Source organism: Chionomys nivalis, chromosome 10, assembly GCF_950005125.1.
Source record: "Chionomys nivalis chromosome 10, mChiNiv1.1, whole genome shotgun sequence".
NCBI lineage: Eukaryota > Metazoa > Chordata > Mammalia > Rodentia > Cricetidae > Chionomys > Chionomys nivalis.
This window is the reverse complement of record NC_080095.1, coordinates 32,376,187-32,398,224: the sequence shown is the minus strand read 5'-3', so window position 1 is coordinate 32,398,224 and position 22,038 is coordinate 32,376,187.

Below are 22,038 nucleotides of genomic sequence, written 5' to 3'. Positions count from 1 at the left end.
ACTGTCATCTGAAGACAACTACCTAAAACAGGTATTTCAAGTTTTAAATTGTGTTCAATTTTACTTTATATGGATTAATCCTAAATTTTTCTAAACATAAGAAAATTATAAAATCTATATATCCCTTATGTATCCCCACTAAAGATGTCAGAGAATGAACATTCTAAAATAAAAGAAGCAGTTTCAAGGAAGATAATCCTTGTCCATTATAAATATGTGAAGGAAATAAACCAGAGGAAGGGAGATTGGAGTGCTTTAAACAGTTTATTTTCACTGTAAATGCAATTCCCAGTATTTAGATCGATATATTCAAAGTATATAATCAGGATGGAATCACCATCCTCATGTGCATGATGCAAATCAATTATTACATTTATAATTCATTAATACATCAGCCCCTAATGTATGGCACATGAAACTAAAAATATTAACTTCTCAACTTTGGAATTGATGGTATGTGAACTAGGGTAACTCATTGATGGGACTTCAAGAAGTACATTTAAAAATGTGTATCGTATTGGGGTGTAGTCATATACATATTTAATCCAATCACTTGGGAGCCAGAACAGGTGATCTCTGTGTATTCAAGACCAATCTAGTCTACAGAATAAGTTCCAGGAAAACCAGGGCTGCATCATGAGACCCTGTTTCAACAAAAAGAAAGAGAACAACAACAGCAGCAAAATATGTCTTTTTTTTTTTTTAAGTTAAAATGCAAGCAAATCCAATTGGAAAATGTGTGGTAAGGGGAAAATTTAAAGTAAGTCAAATAGCAAATAAAAGGTTATTTTAGAAGAAAAAGTTTCAGAAATACTTTAGTTTCCTGCCAGAATTTCAATGGGTAGATAAACTTTGTATGTTGATTTTTGATAATACCAACAACTATAATTTTCCTGAGAAGTCAAGGGGTAATGGGTTAATGGAGAATAACACTCAGCTTCCAAAGAATTTTTGTCTAGAATATTTTAATATTAAACATAGTAGTGCCTTCAGAACATGCTCTCTTATCATCGTAGCTGGAGAGATGGCCCAGAGTTTAAGAGGACTGGTTGCTCTTCCAGAGGTCCTGAGTTCAATTCCCAGCAACCACATGGTGGCTCTCAACCATCTCTAATGTGATCTGGTGCTCTCTTCTGGCCTGTAGGCATACATGTAGGCAAATACTGTGTACAAAATAAATAAGTCTTTTAAAAAAAGAATCTATGAAGGGGATATTTCAGTGGAGGCAAGCCATCACTTCCTGCCTCAACCATTCACAGTACAGCCTTAAGAAAAATAAAGATAACATAAATAAACCCGTTCCTCCTCTACTTGCTTTTGGCCACAGTACTTAACACAGCAACAGAAAAATCTAGTTAATTAATCAGGCTTAGGTAGAATAGCAGTAATAAATAGCCATTTCTATTGAGAATGGATGACATTAAGTTGATTCCTTAAATAGCTTTTCCAGAAGATTGTCTTGTTTATTCATGGGATATCTTTTCTTATTCTCTTCTCCTCTCTCTCTCCTTTCCACCTCCCTTTCTTCTCTTCCTCCCCCTCTCTGTTTCTCTCTGTGTTTCTCTCTCTCTCTCTCTCTCTCTCTCTCTCTCTCTTTCTGATTCCATCTTCCTATCTCTCTTCCCCATGTATCTCTGTGTGAGTATGTGTGTGTATGTATTTGTTTGTGGAGTGTAGGTTAGCATATATATATATACTCACATGCTTGTGGCAGTAAGAATTGTATGTCAGGTGGCATTCCTCAGACACTGTGCATCAGTTTTGGAAACAGGCTCTCTCACTGACATGGTTTTCCTCATTAGGTTAGTGTGGCTAGCAAGCAAATCCTGGCAATCTACCTCTGTTCATAGCCTCAGCAGATAGACTATAAGTGTGCTCCACCAGGACCAACTAATTGACAAGTTTTCCACGACTCAAATTCAGATCCTCATTCCTGTGCTGCAGGCACTTTACTAACTGAGCTATCTCCCTAATCATCCCTTTTGTTAATGAATAATAGGAGAGAAAAATACATATGAATTCTAGCATCATTGATTTACAATTTTTCATCTACCAGGGTATAATAAAGCAGAACATAATACATGAAACTGATTTTAAAGTAGGAATCTCATGCTTGAACTCTAAAGCAGCAGGTATTTGCGTGAACTTAATTAATAATGTTATTGTTTGCAATTAAAATCAGCAGTAAAAAACAATGACTTCTTGAATTTTGCATGCAAATAGACGGAAATAGAAAACACTATCCTGAGTGAGGTAAGCCAGACCCAAAAAGAGGAACATGGGATGTACTCACTCATATTTGGTTTCTAGCCATAAATAAAGGACATTGACCCTATAATTCATGATCCTAGAAAAGCTAAATAAGAAGGTGAACCCAAAGAAAAACATATAGACATCCTCCTGGATATTAACCTTCATAAGGCGATGAAAGGAGACAGAGTCCCACATTGGAGCACCAGACTACAACCCCAAGGTCCAAACCAGGAGCAGAAGGAGAGAGAGCACGAGCAAGGAACTCAGGGCCATGAGGGGTGCACCCACATACTGAGACAATGGGGATGTTCTTTCCGGAACTCACCAAGGCCAGCTGGCCTGGGTCTGAAAAAGCATGGGATAATACCGGACTCACTGAACATAGCGGACAATGAGGACTGCTGAGAAGTCAGGAACAATGGCACTGGGTTTTGATCCTACTGCACATACTGGCTTTGTGGAAGCCTAGGCTGTTTGGATGTTCACCTTAATAGACCTGGAAGGAGGTGGGAGGTCCTTGGACTCCCCACAGGGCAGGGAACCCTGATTGCTCTTAGGGCTGATGAGAGAGGGGTAGTTGATTGGGGGAGGGGGAGGGATATGGGAGGCGGTGGTGGGGAAGAGACAGAAATCTTTAATAAATAAATTAATTAATAATAATAAAAAATAAATAAATAAATCATATTCATGTAGTTCAAAATGCTATTCTATAATAAGAACTGTTCTAAATTCCTCACTTGAAAGAGTTTAATTATTCTCTCACTTTATATAATGGATTTGTTATTGAAAAGTCAGAGTAATACATATAGAAAATCGATGCCTTTTTGTGATTCATAATTTAAATACTTCTGGTTTTATTGCTCTTTGAACAGCAAATACAGTATTTCATCCACATATAGTTTTTCTTTTCTGAATTCTTATACAGATTGCAAGCATTTATCATTTTACATGACTTAACTATTATTTGTTTGCAGGTATTTTGCCATTGATATTAGAAATTATATATGGCATTTCTTTTGCAGTCTGCAGACTTTAAAATTTAATAGTCATTCAAATGATAATCAATTATCATTTGATATTAGCCCAGGGAAGATTTTTATACTGCTAGAACTTAGAACTTCCTTGTTCTTCTGAAACATTGGACTATATTCATTCAGACCCAAGCACAGCAAATGGAGACTAATTACAATAACAATATTTTTTTTTGTGAAAGTAACAAAATTAAGCTTAAACCATGATTCATTACTTAGATTTAGTGATTCTGATGGTCATAGTTTGTTTCATGTTACAGGTACTTTAAGAACAAGCACTCATCTTGAATTTAAAGAGCAACCAGACAAAATTCATTCACTTTAAAAAGAGTAATGTTAATAGGCAACTTTAGTCAGTGTAACAACATATCTGATACAATTTAATCACATACTTTATTTTATATACAGTTTGTAAGTCTCCGTGAGACAGTGAGGGAGGATGGATGTGAGCCTATTAGAAAAAGAAGGACAATTGTAAATCAAGAAATAATGTCAGAAGGATGGGGTCAAATATATTTTCTTTGTAACCACTCTCTGCAAGAACCACCAAGTACTTGAAGAAAAGAAACCTTGATTTGTTTGTAGGACACATTTCTGATGACCTGAATACCTTCTAGTAGTGTTATTCTTAAAATATTACGCTACTTTCCAATATCAACACCAGGGAAACAAAACCCCCAACACATGTATTCCTGGGGACATTGGGACAAAATGCAAAAAAACAGCCAGACCATATCTAACCATACAATTAACAATATTAATTATATATGTATTTATTGAATACATAAATAATTACCTATATCAAAGATATGTGACTGTCATTTTGCTGTCATGAAATAAAATCTAATTCATACCGTTAGGAGCCTGATTCTCAAATCCATACTCTTTTGATAAATTCACAGGAGGAAACTGAGAGATTGTTAGTATTTGTTAAATTTGAAGCAAAGTAATCCTGCCACTTTCTGCCAAAAATAATCAGTCTCTGAAAGAATAAATGTTCACTAAATTGTTTAAGCCTGTACCATAATTAATATACAACACTAGAGATTTAATTACATTTCCATACCAAGGAAGGCACAAAGTTAATTAGTGCCATAGCCCTAAGCATTTCAAGTACAATAAGAAAGTAATTTAGTGGTAGAAAGCATGTTTATTTATTGTAATTTAAAAGGCCTTATTTGTGTCTACCATTTCTACATTAGTGGTTTTCCCCACATTATATACTCTTTTATTCTATAGCCATATTGCTTTAGTGTAAAACTTGATAAATGATAATCAATACAATGATAAAGAATACATAACTCTACAGATATGCCTATTTTTCAATGTTCTTGACTTGGATTGGCAGGCTAGTCTAGATTCTTCAGCTTTAGATAACCAAAGGACTCCTTCAGCTCTCACAATTTGTACCCTGGGAATATACTGCACAGCTAACTACTAAATAACAAATAATATCCCATTCTCCCCAAAATAGGCAACCCAGTTGTGAGTCTTGGGGATCATTCTCTGGTCCCATCTTTTACCATTTGCCTTCTAGGAAGAACCTGTTTCCTGGAGTATCAATGTTGTTATCCCCCCATTATGTATAATGATGTTAGAAGTTACAAGATAATGCTATTAGGGACTAGAACTTTTAGGAAGTGATTCAGATATGTGTAACCTTAAGGTCTGTGACCTGACCTTGTGGTCTTCAAAGTTCAAATGGAAGAACCATGCTATAGACTCACAAAGCAAAACATAAATATCTTAAAAATTTCACGTCCTATGTTTATGACTTTATGCTGCCTACATGCATCCTTCACCACATGTGGCTATTGGGACTAAGGACCTTTTTAAAAGGGCCACAGAGAATCTCTACTAATTCAAAATTTTACTTCATTAGAAACTCATTGGAAGTAGAAGAGATTTTTCTAGTATTGGAATCATCACCAGAAGTGCCTCATTCGTTTTGTTTAAAACCCTTGTTTTCTAGCCAGTCTCCCTAGAGGCCTAGGGGTTAATATTCTTTCTTTCTTTTTTTTTTTTTTTTTTTGGATTTTTGAGACAGGGTTTCTCTGTAGCTTATGGTTCCTGCCCTGGAACTAGCTCTGGTAGACCAGACTGGCCTCGAACTCACAGAGATCCACCTGCCTTTGCCTCCCAAGTGCTGGGATTAAAGGCGTGCGCCACCACCTCACGGCTCTCTGCATATTCTTTAGGCTGATTTTAATTCTATTTAGTAAATATATCTATTAGTTCTCATATTTCAGAATGATAATGGCTCTGTTGGGATGAGAAGCACCTCCAAAGTATCTAGTATGCACAATAAAAGCCATAGTAAGATATTAATGTGTCTTTTAGAAGATTCAGAATTACTAGTCAAATACAGACATGAGCTCCTGACTTGCAATCACATACATCCCCAGTTTGCTTTAGTAGGATACTTATCCCTTCTAATCCTCACACAAGCTCATAAGATTGTCTCTCTCTTGTATCCTCTTTAACACTCACTAGCCCTTACTCCTCATATTCTTCGATGACAAACTATATAACTGTGTATGTTGTATCTATCTGATTTGGTGATAATGCATTTAGAAGAAATAATAAGCTTTGTTTTCATGTTGATAGTGTCTGCTACTCCACCTAGTTTATAGCACAGCTTTAAGAATTTCTTAATATAATTTTGTACATAATAAATTTTAGATATAATATACTTTCATGTGGTTCATTTAAATGCTAGGTACTCTGCATTTACTGTTAACATATACATTTTTCAAACACCGTGAAATGTTTTCTTTGACATTGTCTTAACCATGTTTGGACCAACAAAAAATGCTAGTTCAAATGTCTGATGATTCCACAGTCAATGTTCTTAACTTTTGCCATTAAGAAAACAATATCCTGAACTTTATACCAGAAAGTCTAGGTTGATATTGCCTTTACATAAAGAAATACAGGTATAGGCAATGAAAAAGTCACATGACCGGCTGGAGTCGCAGGTGAAATTTTATGAGTGCATTTAAACAAGTTTAATCCTCTCTTCTAAGTTTCTATTTTCTCTTCTCCCAGTGGAGTATGCCTCTCCCTTGTTATGCATTGCTAATACAATTTTACAGCCTCTCATTTACAAAAAGAAAAATTTTAGTGTTATTTTTAATCATACATTTTTTTTTTGCCTCAAATCTCTGAAGATAGAAACAGTGTGATCTTCAAATACGAAGATCATTCTGGTAACCTTGATCTCATGCAGGGAGTATGCTTTGTCTTATGGAGAGGACCAGCCTGATAAACAGATGCTCTCATAAAATCAATAGTTGACATAGCACATCGAAAAGTGATCTGTCAAAAGAAAGAGCTACCATAAATCCAAACATCTGTAAAATGTAAATTCACAGAGCAGCTGAAGTGTTAGAAACAATACACAGCAGAATCTAGTACGACACATACAGGAAAGACTGACTATAAACTATAAACTTAAATAGACTCAAAGTAAAGTACCTGAGTATAGTATTTCTGATTCTCCCCTATATATGGTGTCTAATATGTTTTCTAAAGAGAAGAAAGTGAGTGTGAGTCATGCAAGACTAAATTCTAGAAATTTTCCTCAAATCTTGGCAGTGGGAAAACATAAGGAAAAATGCATTTTTTTTTTCTCCTGAAAAATGAAGAAAAACATCAAGTCCTCTCTACTTGTCAAGATTTAATTCCTTGGTCTTGGTCATAACTTCCTCGAATAAAACCCCCAAAATATACACATTTTGGGTTAGAGAGATGCCTCATTTGGCAACTTGCAGAGACATAAGGACCTCAGTTTGAGCTATTAGAATACATGGAAAAACTTTGTACTGTAGAGTTGAAGATAGATGGATAGATAGATGATAGAAGGATACTTAAGCTAACTTTCAAACTAGTCTAGAAGAAGCAATGAAGTCCAGGTTCACTTATGGATACTGTCTCAAAAACTAAGGTGGAGGGTCTAGAGAGATAGTTCACAGGTTAAGAGCACTGGCTACTATCCTAGAGGACGTAGGTTTGATTTCCAGTACCCACAAAGTGACTCACAACTGTCTGTAACTCTAGTTGCAGCAGATCTGTCTGATGCCCTATTCTGGCCTGCATAGATATGAAGCATATAAATGGTGTATATACATATGTACAGAAAAATTAAAATATTAATAATATACTAAGATATATACATGTATACTCAAAAATAAAGTTTTTATATCTTTGTGTCAGTATTTAGGTATTTTATCATTTAGAGGGCTCTTCACGTTTCTAGATCACTTTTCTACATATGTATGACTTCTCAAATATCAAGTCAGGTTTTCATGTGTAGATCAATCTCACTAATACTACAATCAAATTCAGAGACTCCTAATTTAAATATGTAATGCTAGTGTACTCATAAAACTATTTAAAATACATATCTTCAAACACTCTGAAAATTGTGAGTGTATTTTATAAAAATTATGCTACTGTATTCATCCAGTTATTGCAAACACATAGTTTCAAGCACTGAATAATTGCTTGTGTGTTTTATAAAAAATTCTCTTAGTGTTTTTATTTTTGTATTTGTCCTCTATTTTGTTCTTCAGTTTGCTTCCTATTTGACTTCTTAAAAGTCAAGATCAACTCAGGCTATATAATATTTTAATACTCTCTTAGGCTTTTATTAATAACAGCACACCGATAAACATCTTCTATTTCCATCTAGTTCACAGACTTGAAAATACAAATCCTAGCCCAAATTGGTCTTCTGAACTACAGAGTACAAGCTCTGTTAACTACTACGCTCAGTTTACTACTCAGTTTCACCAGACTAATATTTTAGAAAATCACATAAACATCACCAACATGATGTAAGTAGTTTTTTAACCCTTGCAGATTTCTTTCTGTTTGTAAGCCCTTCCTACCCAGCTTTTCTAGGACAGCTATTCCACGATGTATATAGTGCAATCTGTCTGTTGAAGCCACAAGTTGTGTGCTTTCTCAGAGAATCAGAATCAAACTCTGCTGTGGTTATCAGCGTAGGGTCATGCCAGAGGTGGAATGCGGGAGGGGAGAATCAATCTTATCTGATGAAAATACCACTTCTCAAAGATTCTTTCAACTTCATCTTTTGATGGAGGCTGTCAAAATCAGATACAGAGTCTTTACGAGTGCATGACCACAGGTGAGATAGAAGGGATTCTTCGAACAAAAGTTCTTGGAGAGCCAAGAAATATTTACTTTCCGAGGAATGTAGAGAGGCTCCATTCGGGGTTCAAAGGTGCACATCAAGGCAAGTTCTTGATACATTCACCTGAAGCTCTGTTGGGAGCCTGAATATCACAGGGACAGAAAGAGAGAGAGAGAGAGAGAGAGAGAGAGAGAGAGAGAGAGAGAGAGAGAGAGAGAGAGAGAGAGAGAGAGAGAGAGAGAGAGAGAGAGAGAGAGAGAGAGAGAGAGGAGAGAGAGAGAGAGAGAGAGAGAGAGAAGGAGAATCTACTTCTCTTTCCCCCAGAAGCCTGGCTACCCAGTGACATGATGGGGATTTCATTTCTTCACTTTTGAATGTGTTCTGAAGCTTAAAAGTAGGATTTTCTGAATCTAATATCCCTGCTGCCTATAAACCATTATGTTTTCCAGAGTTTAACAGTGTCCTTCTGTGTGAAGGTAAGGTAGGGGGGAAAGCTCATCCATGAACTTGATAGCTCATTTCAAGTGTGCTTCCTTTATGATGGCCTTGCCCTTTTGGACCCTCCCTGACAGCTCTGCATCGTATCACATTCAAAAGGCTGGGGAGTTAAGTGTGCTTCATTCTGCACAGCTCTAGGTATAAGGACGCAAGTAGCATGTAAACAGAATAAAAGGGTTTTGAAAGGATCTTCAGATTTGTTTTTTCTTTATAATTAAGAAGAATGTTATAGAAAGATGGTCATTTCCCTTCATTAAAACAGTCCCAGTTCCTTCCCAAATAATTTTTCAGTCATTTTTTTGTTTCAGAAATTACAGTTATTTTAAATGATGTACCTTACTAAAATATTTTATTGCTTTTAATTAAAAGTCAGATCTATAAATTATTTACTAATCAAAGATGATGTTTACAAAGTTCAATGAGAAAATTTGATCCTCAAATAGTAGCCTTCTATTCAGTTAATTCATTACCTAACATTTAAAAGATTCCACTATTAATTATATCCAGTCTTGGATCATCTTTCTTCAGCACTAATATGGGAACTACCAGTGAGAATAGATTACCAAATATTTTAATCATTGTCTTATAGAGAAATGGACAGAATATTTCATTTGCAGTTAAGCTATCCAAGGGCCAGGTCACAGTAATAACAGCTAGGGGTTTTCAATGTGGGTAACTGGTTTACCTTCTTTACCTTAGCAGTTTGAGGACCAGTTATTGCATGAATTCTAGGATGTCATTTGCTTCTTTTTATTTTAATGAAACTATGACTCTCAAATACATTTTCTCCAGTCATTTTTTGGGGGGGGTGAAATTTGAATCCCACTGTCCTTGTCATTATCTCATTGTCTCATTGTCTTCTTCTCCTCCTGCTCCTCCTTTTTCGTCAGTTTTTTAAGAAATTATTTTATTGAGGAATTTTCTCCTATTAACAATTCCCAAATACTTGTCTGTACTTATTTAACCTACGCATTCAGCTATACTCCTTACAACTTGGTGGGAAAGGAGAAAACCCAAAATATACTTAGTTCTGCATTCCTTCCAATGTTATTCCTTACTTAAAGTATCGTTAAAAGTAATTTCGTGTCAGAATGCATGTTTTATTGAATTTCCTCTATGCTGAAGTTCAGTGGCATTGCCAGTTCTCGGGGTCTTGTTTTGATGTCTACTCACTGGCATGAATTTTTGTATCACGTTTCAGGAAACCATCAGTAGAGCTTTCTTGTTTCCGTTGATTAGAGAATCAAATCTGAGGACCCAATCTTAAGTGCTAGGGCTGTACAAATAGATGTGTGCTTTCTTGGTAAATGAAACCTACATTTCTTGTATTGGATACTGTCCTCATTTCATTCTTTTGCTTCAGTTTTAAAGAAATCCAGGAAGGTAACCTTCTCAGGGCTTTGATAATATGTGACTTCGAAATAAAAACCTCTACAGACATCTCATAAACATCTGATTCTCCATAATTACTACCAGAGAAGAAAAAAAACAGTCTTGTTTATATAGTAGATTAAACAAATATCAAGAGCTGCTAAGGCCCATGTCCAGTTGTTTACCATTCTTCAACCACAGCATTGAGATCTATATCAATAGATCATTTCCATGAAAAGGCATTTCAAATCAAACTTGAGAACCTGCATTTTCTAAATACCCCAACATTATCCTCCAATAGTAGATTAGGAATAATAGTATTAACTAGTTGTGACTTTGTAGAAAGATGTGTTTTTGTGTTTCTCTGAGGCTGACTTCTTTGTCCAATTAACCATTACCTATTTGTAAGACTGTGTAGAGAAAGAAAAGTGACTACATTATATGTGTTTGTGTGTGTGTGTGTATGTGTGTGTGTATAAAGAATTTTGAGAATCTCTTCTACTCTAATCATTTAGAGTGAAAACATAATATACAAAAGGGGTGTTTTGGTTATTATTGTCATCAATGTTGAAATTAACTAATTAGTGGAACATTTTAATAATTCTCTTATATTTCAGGAGTCTAAGTTTAGGCACATAGTTAATGTTAGTGTAAGTTAGTATTAGGAAAGAAGGTAAAAAACAATTCTCTTGATTTGACTAAAACAAGATGTTTAGACCTTGCCAGGAACTGCAAGAAATCCTTAGTTTCCGAAAAGCAGGCTTTGTCTTCATTCCAGATGATGAAATGATCCAAAAACTGAAATATATGTTTGAGAGATGGAAATCATACAAGAGACAAACCACCTGGGGAAATAAAGCTCCCAAGCTGTAGACAGAACAGAGTTCTGTGAAGTCATTTGGAGAAGCACTTCTCTAAGAACTTTATTGTGCAAAACACTATAATTTGCCCAGATGGAGAAATTGGGGGTGACTCTTCTCACTCGGGGGTAGTCATAGGTAATACCTGAAGGAATAACTAAAGCATGGAAAGCAAGGAGGACGCTGAGATAGATGTAGAATTAGAATGCACTGTAGCAGACTCCATCCTATCTTGGAGGATATGGGAGATTTTTCATACCACATCATTGTAAAAATTTAAAAAGAAAATCATTTACTGACCAAAAAAATAAAAAAATCTGTTTTACTGATAAGTGTTTTGTCTCCCTGGCTTCCCCTTGTTTGTCCATTCTAATTCTATATGAAACTCTCAGGGTCTCTTGTAGAGCATATTATGCAGGACTTTGATGATTTCTTTAGATACCCAAGACTGCCATTATCATAAATTACTTTGTGGAAATTTAAGAACTAAGACAGTTTCATTATTCTCCTGCTCAGCTTCACTAGGTTTGCTCTGTTAAATGAAGATTTTGAGTTATGTTTCCAGAGATTTTCTTTCAGTAAATCCACTACGGAAACTGGCAATGTGCTTAAAGCAAACAAATAAAAAGCACAGCCCTTCTTATTAATCAAATATCTTTTTTTTCTGTTTGTTATTCTTTGATACCTGGAGCTGACTCACCAAAACTCAACAGTACACTCGTGTAGACACTAAGAATTCATGCGAGGCATGTCTTAGAAACAGATAGTTTTTTTTTTTAAAAAAGGGCCTGCTAGAAACTTTTTAATCAAAATTTCCAGTATATTAATAGTATCTTGTGTGCTCACGTAGTCTGACACATTTTGAGTACTAGATTTAAATACATGACATCATGTACTATATAATTTCTCATATTAATATTAATGACATCAAAATTAAAAGATTTTCAATTAAGTGAACACCAAATATTTCCAGTAGGTAAAATGCCACTCTTGTTGTCAACTTTCCATAACTTAATTTATTTCTAAATAAAATGTGTTACACATCAAAAATCTTCATCAACCTCAAATGCATAATTCAAAAATTACATTAGACTTCATGATTTTGGAAACACGTGGAACAATTGTGTAAAAAGAAAACTACTATATGATAAATTTCTCAATATTTGGTAAAAATTATTTACGACAGCCTTGGCACATCTATTGCATTCATGAGACTTATTTCTAGCCCAGACTCCATCATTTGACACTGTCTGCTTCCTTTGGGTTCAGCATCCATTGCATTTAATCTCCATTTTGAAGCCTCTAATGTTGCAAAGGTTGAGCTCTTGGTGAGAGAGTTCCCACATTCATTATTTCTATGGCACTTTGCCTGCATAAATGCTCTGATGTTCAGTTTGACATAAAATGTGTTTAATATGCTTTTTCATGTGTCTCGCATATGTGGTGCTTCTAGTAGCAACTGTCTGCTTTGTAATAGGAATTGATCTCAACTCCAAAATTGATCTCATATTTCCCCAGAGTTCTTTATACTGGAGAACTGCAATTTGTTTCAACTTTATGAGCAATAAATAGATCTCTTCTGTTTTTCCATAGTGTAGAATATAATTTGTGAGTATTTCTCTAATATTTATTTTCCAGAAATTCCTTGGTTTGATGATAATTTCTCCCATTCAGACAATACCCTCTAGGCTCCAACTAAGATCCCAAGATGCAAAAGATGTGTCTGTCTAACTAAGGTAGCAAAACAAAATACAAAGATAAACAGATATCTATTAAAACGTGTTAAAGACACCAACTACAGCAGAAATATTTTAAAATATTTTGGAAATATACATTTTGATAACCCCATTTTTATAAGCCTTTCTTCTCACATAAAAGAAAGTTGGGTTGTAGATCATATTGGGCTCATGGAGATAAACCTTGTATTTGAGTTGAAGTAAATGTTGATATATTAGTTACAAATTAAAATCCACCAAATATGATTTTTTTCAAAATAAATCAATGAAATAATTAGGCAGGGAATTTGTTATTCAGGACCATGCAAACAATAACTTTAATCAAAGAAATTTTCATGCAGACGATGGAGAAAATAAAGTCATCTGTTTATCATTTCTAATGCAGTTTTCCTGACTAGCACATCTCTTTCATTATTTGTAACAATTATTTTCTCTGAGTTGGTAATCAAATCCAAAACCAGAAAAACATGCAATGTCTTTTGAACAAAATAAACTTGTCCTTCCAGAGTCAGTTATGTTGATGTACGTGTTAATGAGACATAGGTTTACAGCATGGCAACATTCTTGCATTTTCTATAGCAGAATAGGTTTTGTTTTAAAGGAGAAAAAATTACCCCAAGTAAAAAGAAATCGATGAGTCAATCAAAGACTTCCCACAGGGCAGGGAACCAGGATTACTCTTAGGGAGGGGAACTTGATGGGGGAGGGGGAGGGAAATGGGAGGTGGTGGCAGGGAGAAGGCAGAAATCTTTAATAAATAAATAAATTTTAAAAAAGTGTTTTGTGGCCCCCATTTCTTTGAAAATGAAAGCTAAAATTTATGTATACGGATTTTAGACCTGGTCAGAAAGTAGATGTCTTTGTTCTTATGAGTCTGTCACCCTTAACACTAATGTCAGTTTAGTTCTTTTTTTCTTTGGGGACACATGCAGAGCTAAGTTCTAGGAAGCAAGTGGAAATATAAAACCATTGTTAAATTGAGCATCGTTTTCTGGCATATTATAGAAATGTAGGCAAGATACTACATAAACTTAGCCAAAGTTAAATATTAATAACACGGAGTCTCACAGCTGTACATGTGCAAACTTGTCTCAAAATATTAATGCTCAAAAGCTTACATTGTATCAGTTCATAAAGATGTATAGTTGGTGCAGGACAATTGTCTATATTTTGTCAATTATGTTTTAAATAAATGCTGATTGGCCAGCAGCCAGGCAGGGAGTATAGGCAGGACAACCAGACAGGAAATAGAGGTGGACCAATGAGAACAGGAGAATTCTGGGAAGAGGGAAGCTCCCTCTGCAAACCTGTCCCAGCACAGAAGAAGCAAGATGTGACTATGCCACTGAAAAAGGTACTGAGCCATGTGGCTAACACAGAAGAGAATAATAGGCTAATGTAAGTTATAAGAGTTAATAAGATGTCTGAGCGAATGGGCCAATCAGTTTATGATTAATGTAGACCTCTATGTGATTTGTTTTGGGACTTAACTACTGTGAGAACTGGGTATAACAAGGACTAGGCAGGACAGAAAACTCAAACAACATATAGTCACAATGGAATTCCTATATGTTAGTATGTAGATATTCTTGTGTATGTTCATGAATGAATGTTTATGTGGCACATATACATACAAGTATACACAGCACAGCTTAACATGAAAATTTCCTTCAATAGCTCTCTACTTGTTTTTTGAGACAAGCCCCCCGCCCCAGATCCTGAAGTTCAACAATTGACTCATCTGTTTTGCCTGCAAGCCCTAAGAATCCTTGTGTCTCTGACACCACGGAGTTGGGGTTCATAATGGCATGCTTCCTGTATACCATGAAAGTTAGTCCTCTGCAAGGAAAGCATTCAGATAAGTTCCATCTCAGGTGACTCTCCACCATGTTTCTGAAGTGCATGCTATCTTCAGTGATAGGGAATTACGTTCTATGCAAGCTTCCAAAGGAGGGAGGCAGCCTGGTCATGATGCCTATGAATCACATCAATGACCAGCATGACACAATAACCCTACAGATACAGTGTTGGAACAAACTGCTTGGTTGTAACCAACAGTTCTCAATTTGGACTTAAGACCTGCTCAACAAGAGGAAAATTATGCATGGTATTAGAATGCTAGCTCAATACTCACTGCTAGTGAAATTGTGTCTATTTGAGGAAAATCTGCAGTCACTAATTCACTAATTTAGCCTAATCCCTAACAATTCTTAATTAGCAACTGTCCTTATAACTACAGATATGTTTGGCCCTCATTCCCCATCAAGGAAACTGTAACTAATGGAGATAACTACAGAAAACAAAAACCAGCCAAAATGTACAGCCGTGGAGGACAGTTCCAAGAGCTACATCTATGAAATACTCCCACACTTAAGACTCAGGGAATATCACTGAAGAAGGACAACATGGTTGTAAGAACCAGAGGATTAGGCAATATGCCGAGAGGTTGTGTCCCCTAGTAATATCAGAAGCAACACCCACAGAATCTCTCCAGACTTATTGCCCAAACATTAGTGAAACACAGACAACACAAATAGACAGGCTCAAGTGAACTGGGAAAGCTCAAAAGGCCATGACTCGATGAGAAGAACACTAGGCTGCTGAGAATATCTGCCAGTGGGATAGGTTGTCTCTCCCATGGAAGAGTAGACAATTTTGTTTGTCCAGTTCCAAACAGAGAGCTTTGAAAGTATTCATACAAGTAGCATTATACAAAATAAAAATTATTAAGTCATATATGTATATATGAATATATTTATTATTTGTGCAAATAAACATGACCATGGATTTGAAGGAGAATGAAGTGACACATTTTATAGACTTTGGAGGGAATAAAAGGAAATGAAATGAAAAGTGAAAAAGAAAATGAAATGAAAATGTAATTAAAATAAAATCAAAATATATAAACTAGAAAATAAAAGCACATTTTTCCATGTCTTAGTTTTTACATAATTACTGAGGATTTCAACTAAGGTACTTATGCTTGGAAAGCAAGCATCTTACCATTCTTTCACTATTAACTATCATTTTCTAATTTAATTATTGATCAATTATGTAAAATTCATTCCAATGAAGTAGTTATTGACATCTTCAATATATTAAAATAAAATAATGGGCAGAAACAAGCAGTAGTTTAGAATTCCCTGATAATTAAAATAGCTGAATAATAAAACACAATATAGCGTGGGTCACAGAATACACCTCAACATAACTTTAATGATACTACCAACTAGACACTTGGAAGAAACACATTATCAGTTCAAAAATAAAATAACTGGGAACTTAAAAATATCACAAGGGGACTTCTAAGCTCAATTATGAATTAACTGATATAAAACAGTTTATAGTTGTAGGTAATGCGGTAGTGGAAGACATGATTATAACTGCAAAATGGTTATATTAGAAAGTTTACACATGCACATATGTGCACATCCACACAGAGGGAGAGAAATTTAAAACAGAAATTTAAGCATCTACCATACAAAGCTGAAAGCAAAACAAACCAATATTAAGCCAAAGTGTGTAGAAGAATCCTCTTCCCTGAGAACTAGTTCTCATAGTGCAGGAAGGTGATATGCAAGCTGGCAAGCAAGGAAAGCAATCAATAATCTGAGCCACAGCACTGACTAGAATGAAAAGGAAGTGTAATAATAGTGACAATTTTATTCCCTGTGTATAACCAATGCCCATGTTTTTGTAGATAAGGCCCACTAAATGTGGCAGGATTCACATTTAATACTACTGTAAACAGCCTACAACATGTGACTGGTAAGACCATGGGCATGGAGAGGCATCTACTATTGCCACTTCCCTAAATCACTATAATTTACAGTTCCATTCTAAATATATATCCTTACACCTACCTGTAAGTGTAGACCTGACCCCTCATCAAAAATGCTGCCTTTTGCTGCATAGAATGACAATTACAAAAAGTTACAACTGTTCAAAATGCAGAGAAAATATTTAGTTGTTGGGTATTCATTTCTAAGTGACACATCTGCAACTACTATAATTAACGCTGTGGATACATTACAAAAGAGGGGCTAGAAAGAATACAAGAATCTCTGCTTCAGAGCTGTATTGCCTATCTCTTCATCTTTCCTCTCTCTATTATATACATACACAGGGAAAGAGACAGAGACACAGAGGGAGGGAGAGAGAGAGAGAGACAGAGAAAGGTGTACCCATAAAATCTCAATAATATGATTGCTTAATATGGTACAAGATTACCGGCTAGCATGCCAATAGCATGCCAATATGGATGAGTGAAATATCAGAAGATCCTACAAGCAAATAAAGAACTCCATGAAATTTAGTGCTATGCTCAGGTGGAGATTATCACTGTTCTCCAGGGACAAGGTCAGGTCATCCATTCCCTTATAGTCAGAACTGAACACACACACACAGACACACACACACACACAAACAAAACTAAATATATAGATAGTAATATTATTTAAAGATTTAAAGGCCATGGAACCTGTGGCAGGGGAATGCAAGAGAAGTTGGTGAAATAATTTTTCTGTTAAATACTCATATCTGAATTTCTAAAAAAAAATTAAAATAAATAAAATTAAAACTAAAGAGAAGGAATCAGTTAGCTTACTTCTGTTTTTGGTAAATAAAGGGGAGTAATACAGCAACAGATGATGTGGGATTCCCTTATGTATGCTGTGAATTCCATTGGTTAATAAAGAAATTATTTTGGACTTGTGACAGGGTAGAGCAGAGCTAGGTGAAGAAAAATAAACTGAATGCTGGGAGAAAGAAGGCAGAGCCAGGAGAAGCCATGTAGCTCCCCCAGAGACAGACACCAGAACTTTACCTGGTAAGCCACAGCCTCGTGGTGATATACAGACTAATGGAAATGGGTTAAATTAATATGTAAGATCTAGCCAATAAGCAACTAGAGCTAATAGACCAAGCAGTGATTTAAGAAAGTATTCCTATGGTTCAGTATTTTAAGGCCAAACCCTCATTTTAAAAGATGAATCAATGGTAAAATCAAGCTCATACAAGTAAGATTTTGACAGTATACTTAGGCTGCCTACAATCTAAAAGTGGGGTAAGGTAAATGGTTCAAGCACATTTCCCACTGTTCCTGTATTGTTAGTTCCCAAATAAGACAACTTGCTCAAAGCTGTGGTAAGAAGCATATGACAAAATCCCCACTTCTGATGTACCTGATATATCTCTTACTATGATAGTCCCTTTGAGTCCTTCCATAAACCTTTGCCAAACCCACATGAAGCTAAAAATACAGAGCTCTTATCCTGATGGTCAGCATATCAGAGCAGCCTCCTGTTTTTTTTTTTTTTTCAATATCTCCCTAGAAACTTCACCCAGAGAGTTGACAGCACTGCAAAAACATCAAGAAGGGTGAAAGTGTAAACAAACAAAAGAGGCTCTTGAAATTTAAAGAATGGAATAGATCTGTTTCATCATCTTCAAATCCTTCCCAAACCAAAAACAATCCATTCTTTTGTCATTCAATGTGAACATCTGAAAGCAGAGCATGAAGTTTAGAACATGTGGCTTGGAGCTAGAAGTGTGTAGCTGTGACTGTGGCACCTACCTCTGTCATGAGATCGATGGTTGGAGTAAAGACACAGGAGACTTTGTCAGAGTAACATTTTGATGTTCTCAGGCTTCCTGGTGCTCCTCCAATGATTACATCACATGGTGGCTAACACTCTTAGAGATTTATGGCCTCATTCATGAGTATTACTGCTCCCTATTTCTTCCGCTTCTGTCTATGACTAGTACTCTATGGATACCAACATCCTAGTTCTCGTGTGTCTATTTCAGGAAGGAACACAAAAGCAGTTTGGAAAAGAATAACAATCTACTTTTTTCCTTTTTCTATGAGCGTTGTGTCAGGCCTGTCCTTTGCTATTGCTTGTTGTTTTGCCCCAATTCATTTGATTTTCATTTATGTATTTTCCACACACTGGCCATTTTAACTTCAGTGCCTTCATCCTCATCCACACTCATAGACCTAACAATATGCTACACTGCTAATGCTTATCCTATTCCTTCAATTAGAGCAAAATCCATACAGAACATCTACATTCTTCAAACTCTTAATCATAGTCAGTAATGATAATCATAAGTAGCTTAGCGATGAGGAAATAAATCTTGCAAACCTGTTTGTTTACAAATGTATACCAAGTTCCTCCATTATTATTCTCATACTAGAGCTTCTAATTGTTCAAATTTGTATTGTATTTGATGATTTTTGCATTCTAGTTCATTAACTATGGTTTGCATGTTTGTATATGTTTCCAATGTTTAATGGCTATTGTATTAGTCTATGTGTGTGTATGTGTGTTTGTGTGTGTATATGTGTACACGTGTGCGAGTTTGCATGTGTAGTGGATGACCATTATAAGGAAACATGCAAATGGGCAACTTACAATTCTGTTAGATGGAGAGGAACAAACTTTTCTTTTCACCAGTGTTACATTAGACAAATGTTTTCTGGTGTCTTTAATTTTCCTACCTCTCTTCTACAGTATTCTCTGACACATTAAGGCAGAAGCTGTGATATAGATAAATACATGGTGACTGTTCTCCCAATGATCCATTAATCTCTATATTATGTTCAGTTTTTGTAATGGCCTCTATTGGCCATGAAAAGAGGCTTCTTTTATGAAACGGAGCACCTATTACCTACTCCTATCCATGGATATATAGATAACACTTAGACTGTAGTAAGGAATTATGCTGTTCTAGCAAAGTGATGATAAAAGATTCTTTCCTTAGCTAAGTGACCTCACTTGTCCCAGGAAAATATCTAGGTTTTCAGAAGTGGGTTTGAATTCTCTTCTGCTGAGTGGTCCTTTAGTCCATTTAGACAGCTGTTTGATTTTACTGACATGCTAATTTATGTCATGGTGCTGTTCAGGTAATTGCTGTGGATCCTATCTGTTCCAGCTACATAAGGCTGTTTAATTGATTTGGTCCCCCTTTTTTTTTTCGGAACCGTGGAAGCTAGACCTCAAGAAAGAAGGGTCAACAATATCTCTTTTGCCAAAAAAAAAAAAAAAAAAAGGAGAAGAGAAAGAAAAAGAAAAGAAAATATGCAGTTCTATGACTGGTCATAGCAATGAGAGAGGAAAGCCCAAAGCCTAATGGGCAAAGTTTAATATTTAGAGTCATAACTAAGGAGGTAGGGTTATCTACTTTGCATGTTGACCAGTCAATAATAATTTCATCTACCCTTAAACCCTTATGTGAAATAAAAATGAAAAGAATGGAAATGAGACTTCTTGCATGTTTCTTTGATTAACAGTGGGACAGAGATTTAGCCTGTTTCTTTCTTAGCTTATGCCAGAGGACAAATGCTTGACTTCTGTTTATTCGCAACCTAAATATTCACAAATCCCTATAAAAGGCACAGTGCCACAATGCTAGTCTAATGATGTATATTCTTCTTCATATTCACAAAATTCACCCAAGAAAATACTGATATATGAACTGAATAAAAAATAATAAATTTAAAAAAAACTGGGAAAGAAGGAAGCTTATCTCTTCAACTTATAGAATTATTCACCCTGTTAAACACTAGACAGTCACAGCAGCAATAATTCATTAGAACATACATGTGGGCAAATACAGAGAAATCAGGAAGAGATGGGATAAATGGTCTCCTAACAAAAGGCTGGTCGAAAATACCCTCAAAAACTCTGCCTTCAGTTCCATCACTCAAACATTCTGCAAACATTTATTCTACAGACATGGTTTCAAGACCCAGAAATACTTCAGTGGGAAGATAAGTATGTGTTATTTCTTTGTGCAGATGTAGGAAAACACAGACATTATTATATAAATATTGAGTAACTACAAAGAGTTACTGTTAAAATAAAAAAGAAACAATATCATTCAATCCAGTTTTATATAGTTGGAGAACAAAGGATTTAAAGTTAAATAAAAGCTCAATTTCTTCAGTGATACAATACCACTTGATGTGCTGTTACACAATTAATCTTCGAGCCGTTCCAGTATACTCACCTATAAAAGAGAGTAATAAAGATTATATAGATGTGTAATTCTTGCAGGAAATGCAGAAAACATAAATGACAGTGAATATATTTATGCTTTGTGCAAACACTGTGCCAAGTGTCTTATCTGAAACTCTGATTTTAACCCTCATACTATTCCTAAGATATACACACTACTCCATTGCCTGTCTTAACAATAGATAAAACAGGGAAGAGACTGGGATGGAGAGATAGCTCAGCAGCTAAGATCAAGCCCTCCTCCTCCAGAGAACCTGTGTTCTGTTCTGAGGAAATATGATGGGAGGCTCACAGCATCTTAAAATTATGTCATGACAGGACAACACGCAGAAATTAAAACCACACTCAGACATATATAATTTATGAACAAAATTGAAATTAAACAAAATTTAAAGTCCAAAGAAGAGACAGGAAAATAATTCCCCAAAACATTTATTTCATGTGTGTCAAAATGAAATCAAAATTTCAAGCAGCCATCAGCTCACAGTAGCTTGTAAAAACACCTGCAAGGGTTCCATTGTTCTTTTCTGACCTCCAAGTGCATTTAAACACACATGAACCTCCACACAGAGACAAATAGAATGAATTTACTGAAAGGAACAGCAGCTGCTAAACAATGGGACAATTATGTTTATCTAAGGTCATAGTCACTCAGTGACTTTTCATAGGTCTTCAGATAAAATTATGATTCCTTTGTTTGCCTCATTGAAGATTTCCTTACCTAGCACGGTTGACATTGAGTCTTTAAAGATGAAAAAGCATTTTTCTTTGTAAATAAATCTTTTTTATGAGAAAAAATATGTTAAATAAAACAACAAATTTCAAGACAATACAGTAGTTCCTTTTGTGATTGCTTTATATTTTAAGATCTTATGTTTGTACATTAATAAGAGTTGAGAAACAAAGAGAGGAAAGATGTTTGGAGATAGAAAAAAATCAATGTTTCATAAAGCTGACCTAAGATTTGTGCAGATCCTCAGAGTATAGTGTATGGTGTGGGGTTACAGAGGTCATATGAGGGATTTGTTTATTATCAAGAGGATTTATCTTTGATGTTAAGAACTGGCGTGGATATAAAGGCCATAGTTTTATCAAAAACAGCATAATGAA